Here is an 8,901-nt window from a genome sequence, read left to right as displayed (position 1 = left end):
TCACAGCTGTTCCTCAAAATGGGTAAACAATAAAATGGAGGTGAATGATCGGCCAATGAAAAAGTGGAGGTGACGGTGCAAACACGACCAAGGCTTTAATGGCTGAAGTACTTCATTCACGGTGGTTATTTACCGGGGAATAGTTCATTTTTTAATGAGCTTAAACGCGGGTGGAAACATTTGCTCGATGCGGGTTTATTTTTTAACGAGCTTGAACCTTGCGGTAACACTGCTCGATGTGGGTTTATTTTTTAACGAGCTTGAACCTTGCGGTAACACTGCTCGATTAAATGGTCTTGTTTTGATTTTACCATAAATAGCTTTGTCCTTTCAAAGATCGTACTGTATTTTCAATTGCTTCATCAAACTGGTCAGAAATGAACAATATTTTCTTGAAAACGAGTTAAAACGCTAATATTTTACTTTGAACTACGTAAAAGTAATTAAAAAGTGTTTTTTACCTCTCATTTTACCATTTCATTTGAACTTGGTTTGTTGGAGCTTTGGAGGTGCTTTTCCCCCTCGATTTTCATCAGTTTATTTCGGGAGATTCTGTGGACGATTCTCGGTGCCGTCTGGACCAGGTAGGAGCTAAACCTGAGCTCTTTCATTTCATGGTTTCCATTTTGCATTTTGAGCTTGATTCCTAGCTTTTCTGAGCCCCTGGGGTTTAAGGAACTAGTTCTGCCATCAACGCACCCTCAGTGTATCGAAACCTGCGTTGAATGTTGGCCTGTCTAAAGGCTATCTGACATTCAACACACCTAGAACACTGCTGCAGGTGCGTTGGGCGCAAAAAGGGAATTTGATGCACAATTTTTGATGAAATTTTCGCCTGTTTCTCACCAAAATCAGGACCTAACTCCTCTCTTGTTTGTTTTTCAGAGACCTTTGGAGTAAGATGACCATTACATGGCGAGAACGTGAGCATGAAGAAGAGGACATGCTTGCCCTACATGATCCAGTTACAGTGAACGCGCTGCGGAATTGTGGCTTGCTGAAGTTCTTCCGCATTTCTAGCATGAGACAGTAGATCAACTTACTGCAGTATTTGCTCGATGCTTGGGATCCTACCAATCAGGTTTTCCAGATCAGGGCAAATCTATCCCCTTGACTGTAGTAGACATCTATTTCTTGACTGGCTTGTCGAGGCGGGGTGCCCCCATCTCTTTGTCAGGTTCGGCTCGAGGAGGCGATTCTGTGAGAGATTATGTCCGCCGGTACTGCAGAGAAGGATCTCAACCGAGTAAAGACGGCAAGATCATTATCCGTGATGTCACTGACAGGTCCCTTAGGACTATTCTGTTTACTTTTGGTAGGATGGCTGGTGGTGCGTCTCTTCATGTAGCCAATCGATCTTATATGCAGCATGCCTTGGAATGCCTCCAACCGAAGGTGTTCAACTGGTGCGACGCAGTACTTCTTGTGATGAAAGAACAACTGACCAAGATAAAGAGCGGGAGGTTGAAGAACTTTGGGTATGGTTCTATTTTGACCGCCTTTGCCTTGGAGAAGATACCACTGATGCAGCCGCAGTACATTGCACTCAGTTTACCTTCTCCTACTGAACCACGTATGCAGAGATGGGTTGACCATATGTCTAGGCATGCTGGCCAGTCTCAGATTTCATTTTCTGATACCTTCTTTAGGTGGTTTTATCGTCAGGAGATGGTTTATTCTGAGTATCCATATGCTGGCATGGACTTCCGGGGTGATCCAGATTTAGTACTGCCAGATGGCGAGCAGTGGGGCACCATTGGTACAATCTTTGACCATATTGCTGTTTATCGTTTTTTGTTTATAATGTCCTTGTGCTTTATTCTATCAAGACTTTAATCAAACTCATGTGTACATGTAGATGTTGGTCCCGTTCGTCCAGTAGTTCGCCTGAGAGTACCAGCTACTGCCCCAGCAGGAGAGGCCGTCGGAAGGGCTATTCTTCGTGACCTCGATGTGGCCGAGACTCTCACAGATTTGCAGGAGCAGGTTGAGGGCCTCACTCTCGGTATTCCAGATGTGAGGACCGACGAGCTACCTTTGCGGTTACAGTGGCATACTACTGGTGTGCCCAGACGATGGACTCGTCTCCTACGCATGATCGCACAGGCTGTGACTTGCTATCACGAGCATCATTAGACTAGGGTGCCCCCTAGCATTTTGAGTTTTTGGGTCGTTTGACCGATTTTGTCTTGGTTACAGAACATTATGTGTAAACCATAAACAGTTATATATATTTTTGATTTTCAGAGTTTTATTTTGGTTGAGCTACATGATCCACATGCAAAACATTGATGATGTGTTTCTTTTTATAAATGTTGCAAATGTCTATCTAACACATAGTTTGCTAATGAGTCAGTTAATGTGTTTAAGTTTCTGGAAATATGTTGATATTGAATAAGATCAAATTGTCTTTCCAAAATCTTAACCCTTAGGAACATGCGATAAATAGCTGGGTTTCGGACGGAATATATACCATTGAGTTGTAGTATTACGAGTTGTGAGTCTAGCCTGACAATTAGTCGGCGTATACCATGAGTGATGGCATCAGAGAGAAGCTCTATCAACGCGCTATACTCAGCGATGTTATTCGTTGATCGACCAATACATACACCTCTGAAACTTACTAACTCGCTGCTTGGATCAAAAATGGCCCAAGCTGCGGAGGACAGGTTCCGCGAACTACGACTCGCTCCGTCGGCATATCCAACACATGGCTCCAATAGGTTTGAAATTTGCAATAAATGTAAAAAGTGGATTACTTGACCAAAACAAACACTTTAGCGAAAACAAAAACATAACAAAAGCATACTGGTTACCATTACGCATAGTAACGCTTGAGGTACAACCCATTACGAGGTTGCGCCAGTGGAATTCTGTCATAATCCATTAACTCGTAGGCTCCTTTTGCTAAAACTCGTTTAACAATATAGGGTCCCATCCATAAAGACTTAAATTTACCTGCTCCCAATTTATCGGATTCTTGGTCGTAAAGCAAGACCAAGTCACCTTCTGAGAAGACACGGGGTTTGACATTTTTGTCGAACTGCGCCTTGACTCGTTTCTTATGGGCTTCGTTAGCCAAAGCGGCGTCACGACGGGTTTCATCCAATTGGATTAATTCCAAGAAACGAGCCTCTTCTTCTGAAGTTCCGGGGAGGAGATCAATTGCGAGTTTGAGAGACGATATTTCACACTGGATTGGTAAGACTGCTTCTAGGCCATATACCAGTTGGAAGGGTGTGAACCCGGTTGCATTCCTTACCAATGTTCGGTAAGCCCACAAAGCTGAGTACAGGATTAGGTGCCATCTTCTTTTGTGAACTCCGATCATCCTTTGCAGCATGCGTTTCAGGACCTTGTTGATCGCTTCAACTTGTCCGTTGGCTTGCGGATAATATGGAGTAGAGCTGTCGTGAGACAACCCTAGTTTGGCAGCTAATTCGACCATCATGTGATTGTGAAAATGCGATCCATGATCTGTGACTATAGCCTGTGGTACGCCGAATCTGGCGACTACATGATTGAAAAAAAAGAGGGCAGCTGTTTCACCAGTATTATCTAATGTAGGCATCGCCTCGGCCCATTTGGTAAAATAGTCAACTGCGACTATGATATACCCATGCCCCCTGGTCGAGGTGGGGTTACATGTCATGAAATCGATGCCCCATTTGGCGAATGGCCCAACAACAACTATTGGCTGTAGAGGTGCGGGTGGTCTTCTGGTTTTGCTATCAAAAATTTGACAAGCATGGCAACTTCTGACTGCGATTATGCAATCTTTGAACATTGTTGGCCAGAAGTATCCTGCTCGTAAAATTTTTTGTGCTGTAGCATATCCAGATTGATGCCCCCCACACACGCCTGAATGACACTCATTTAGGACTTTTTCGGCCTCCTCATGGGTGAGGTACCTTCTCAGAACTGTATCGATACCACGACGGTAAAGTGTATCACCGACGATCATGTAGTCTTTTGCTTGGTATCGAATACGTTTTTGTTCAAAGCGGGAGGTGTTTGGCCTAAATTTTTGGGTTTGGAGATAAATGATTATATCCCCATACCACTCATTGCTTGTAGATATCAGAAACAAACTCTCATCCATGATTGATTCTTCGGATGTTTCATCGTTGGACGACGATGGGAGATCGCACAATAATTCTGCGAAAACTAGAGCTTTCTTTGACTTGGATTTTAAAAATTCCAGATCAAACTCTTGTAGGATTGCTATCCATTTTGAGTATTTGCCCCCCAGTAACTGTCGCGACAATATATAGGTCATGGGGTTGCAATCTGACAGAATGGTAGTTTTCCGAAAGAGGACATAGTGTCGAAATCTTTGTATCGCTTGAACAGCTGCAAGCGCTAGCTTTTCAATGTAAGAATATTTGCTTTCTATATCATTTAAGTTTTTACTTAAATAATATATAGGATGCTCAATTCCATCGACTTCTTGAACTAAAACCATTGCGATGGTCGTATCTGCTGCAGCCAGATACAGGTTAAAATCTCTTTGATAATCAGGGGCGTACATTAATGATGCTTTCATTAGGGAATCTTTTAAAGCATCAAAGGAAGCTTGCGCAACCTGATCCCAGACAAAGGGTACCTCCTTTTTCAAAAGATGTGTATAACCTTTAGCAAGTTCGGCGTAATTTGGAATGAACCTCCTCAGAAAGTTTGCTTTCCCTTGGAGTTTCTGAATCTGAAGCAAATTCGAAGGTGGAGGCAAATTTATGATTGCCTGGACCTTACATGGGTCGAGACGAATCCCATCCTTGGAGACTACAAAGCCAAGTAAACGACCAGAACTAACGCAAAATACACATTTGTGTAGATTGAGTCGTATCTTGTAGTGTCGGCAACGTAGAAATAATGCTCTTAAATGCTGCGGATGATCAGTCCGCTTTCGCGAATGAGCGGAAGGTCGTCGAGGTACGGTTGAACGATGTTTTTGATGTCATGGAAGGCATAATTCATTGCCCTTTGAAATGTCCCCCATGCGTTCTTTAAATCAAAGGGTAATTTTCGATATGCGAATGTGCCCCACGGACAAATAAATGCAGTCTTTGACTGGTTCTGTGGGCGGATATTTATTTTATTATACCCGGAGAATCCATCCATGAATGAAAAGATTTCGCATCTGGCGCATTCATCAATTATCTGGTCAATGAAAGGTGTAGGGTAGTTGTCTTTTGGACAAGCTTGATTTACATCCCTATAATCGACGCACACTCTAATTGTCCCCTGTTTTTTCATAACAGGGACAATATTCGATACCCAATCGGTTAGAGGAACCGGGTAGATGAAACCAGCATGGAGAAGTTTTTCGACTTCTGCCTTAATGTCAGCGACTTTCTTGGGGTGCACCTGTCTTAGCCGTTGTCGTACTGGTTTGACATCTGGATACATCTTAATTTCGTGTTCAACGATACTCGAGTCAATGCCTGGCATTTCACTGTATGACCAAGCAAAGACATCTCTGAATTCGCGAAAAAGAGCGTTATATATTTCCAGTTCTGAAGGAGAACAACATTTGCCAACATAAATATTCTCTACAACATCTGTTTTGGTCGAGATATTTATGGCTATAGTCTCTTCAATGTTGGACAAGTTTCGCTCGGAATCCACCGTATTTACAGTATTTGACAGAAAATCAAAGACTGAAGGATGATAAAGGTCATTTTGAGTATCTTCTCCACAATCCGGAAGAAGAGAACGATGGTGGGAATCATTCCATGGTGCTCCTTCAATTACCATAGATTGGACAATTCCTTCGTCGGTGACATGCACTCGCGACCAAGGATTTGAAGGAGTACCATTTTCTCTAGACCTATCCATCCAAACGCTTGATGAGCGTTGATTTGGGTTTGCCTCCCATGCTAGGAACATTGATTGCTATAATATTTCCGTTGGGCTTGGGGGCAAAACCACTGCATGACCCATGTCGATATCGTTTTCTGAGATCTTTATAGAAGATATCATGTTGCAGGTTCCTATCGACGCTACTTCTGCCAGATTGATTGGAGGTGGAAGAGCGAAAGTTCCCATTAGTATAGGATCTTTTAGTAGGCCTACTCCGATATTCTGAAGCGAATGGGGGCTTCCATGGATCATGGGAATGCTTCCAGTAACTTGAGAACCATTGGGGAGGAAGTTTTGTTGATCGACGATTGTAATCCCTCCTTGAAAGGGAAATGCAATCTTTCTAAAATAGGTCGACACAACAGCTGCCATGGCATATATCCATGGTCTTCCTAGTAGGATGTTGTAATCAAGATTCCCATCGATGACTTCAACATCTATTTCTACTGTTTTCCCTCCTAGTTCAACTTTCAAGTTACTTAGGATACCATATGGGGTATATGTCCTTCCGTCGAATGCTTTTAATGTCGTCGAAGATCGCGACAAGGTTGGAGATCCTAAAGTTTTCCAGCAACTCATCGACATAATGCATGTAGATGCCCCCTCATCAATAATTGTTCGATGAACAATTTTGTTGAGGGCTTTCACTTGAACAAGGAAAGCTAGTTGAGCTGGTAATTGAGGATCGTATCCTTTATGATCGAAGGATCAAGATTGGAATCCCTTGGGTCAATCCCACCAATGGACGATAATAAAGCCTGCCTTTGGGATGGGCAATTTTGTAGTACTTCAAGAGTCGACATAGCGGATGGCGATTGGGCCAAATCTTCCACTATGTTATAATGCTGTGCCGCTCTAGCGCGGGGATTAAATGTCGACTTGTGTACTACTCCCTTTGGCGGTTTTATTGTTAATTCAGGAATGGTGGGTGGCACAACTTCTGTCGAAGTTGTTGTCGAACTACTTGGTTGATCTTTATCCTTGTTGTTCGACAGCTGCGGATTCCCATAATCCTTGTTCCTTGTCGATATCAAAGCATCATTTTGCTGTTTTGAAACCGACAACATTAGCACTTGAGACGGGGAAGCATTTCCACTCTCAACTAGATTTGTTCCTGGATTTGGAAACGGATCAGTTAACACTGCTGAGGTTTTCGAATTCTTAAAGAATTTTTTAACCTCAGCTCTGTGTGGACAATCTATGGTCCAATGATCCTCATCGCATATAAAGCATGGATTTTTTGGTTTCCTATTTCCAGGAGGGTTTGAAGAAGATTTTTCAGGTGATGATTCCTCCTGTTTCTTCTTCTTCCCTTTGCCTTTTTTCTTGTTCCCTGGTTGTTTGGTTTCTTTGCCTTTGTCTGTCGATACGGCATTTACTTCCGAAACAAGAGGCTCGTCTTTTGCATTTTGACCTGAAATCTTACGGGCCTTTTTGGATGTAGCCTTTGTCGATTTCGTGTCTGTCGTGCCAATCACGCCATTGCTGGCATGAGAGTCATTGTTTGATTTAGGAGGAGGAGGAATTGAGAATTCCGGTCTAGGGGCGTCAGGTATTTTGTCGTAGAGCATGCCGGACTGAGTGTAAATCAAGTCCAGATATTGCGCACGAGCGATAACTTGCTCTTCTGTTACGACTCCCCCCTTTGCCACATCTTCCGTGATGGAAGGCAGTAATGACTTGATAAACCATTCAGCTAAAAGCTGATCGGGGACGTACGTTTTTACCATCCTACGACGACGTCGCCACTCATGTATATGATCAGATATGTGAGTGGCCGTTGTCTGTTTGAAGTTGGTAAGAAGTTCTGTTCCCGTTTCGTACCTTATTGGTAATTGAAAATGGGTTAAAAAGGTTGTGGCTAAAGTACTGAAGTTGTCGAACGAAGCTCTAGGCAATTCAATGTACCATTTTGCCGCTGGACCCGTTAATGTCCTCTGAAAGAGGCGAAGTCTTATCGAATCATCATTTAGGGTGTTTGATGAACACCATAGATGAAAGGTCATCACGTGATTCGATGGATCTTCACCCGGATTTCCATTAAATTTAGGAATATCTGATGGAAGTTTATGCGGAATCGCTGGCCACCAAGGGGCGTAAGCAATTGGATCGTTTGTTAACCGATTTAAATCAGGTAACTCTAAGGTTGCCACAAAGGGTAACTGTTGATTCAGGTTAGGTGAAGCATACCCAGGATAAGATGGGATTGCCTGAGCAGTTGGTCTTTGCATACCGGCATAATGCATTTGATGCTGGTATGTTTGGTAAGGTTGGTGGACATGACCATTGTAGAATGGTTGATTTTGACCGTTTTGAATGTACGGCTGTCCACTGTTCGCAAAGATTTGCTGCTCAGAACCTTGGTATACTTGTTGGAATTGCGGTTGTTGGTATTGCACCAGCCATGGTTGTGAAGCCATGTGTTGTTGCGCGATACTAACCGTTTGACCAAGGTGAGGGGTAATTGTACCCGTCTGGACCTGTGTCGCTCCACTAGTCGGCGATTGTGGTTGAGTTGCAGGGTCAAGGGGCTGTTGCATTACAACCTGAGAAACCTGAGGTTGGCATACAACAGGCAGCGTTTGAACTTGCGACACCGTCACAATAGTTGGCGTAGTCGGGATATTCGACATAGGTACGCATTGTTGCATCGAATACACAACTCTTGGTTGTTGAGGTAGTATAGGTACCCAACCACTTGAGGTAATTCCAGTATAACCTGAATGTTGTTGTGAACTCCCGTATGGATATCCTCCCGGAGGGGATAATGAAAGGGTATACTGCCCCCCATACGGTGGTAATCCAGAACTCAAGGGAATTGTTTGCCCTTGGGGACCGGACTGCCCAAATTGACCTCCAAATGGATCAATTTGTTGAGACTCAACATAAGAGTTTCCGGATATTATTCCGGATGAACAAACAGGAACGGACCATACTGTCGAAATAGCCCCTAAGTGGGCTCCTTCTAGCGGTTGAGAGCTAGTCGGGACAAATGGTATACCGGCGAACATTGTCGGAGTGATAGCAGGGAGTTCTGCC

Source organism: Pinus tabuliformis, chromosome 5_2 (genome assembly GCF_031772625.1).
Source record: "Pinus tabuliformis cultivar Carrire ecotype Pingquan chromosome 5_2, CPIR1, whole genome shotgun sequence".
NCBI lineage: Eukaryota > Viridiplantae > Streptophyta > Pinopsida > Pinales > Pinaceae > Pinus > Pinus tabuliformis.
The sequence above is the reverse complement of the archived record's forward strand: the minus strand, read 5'-3'. Positions refer to the sequence as shown.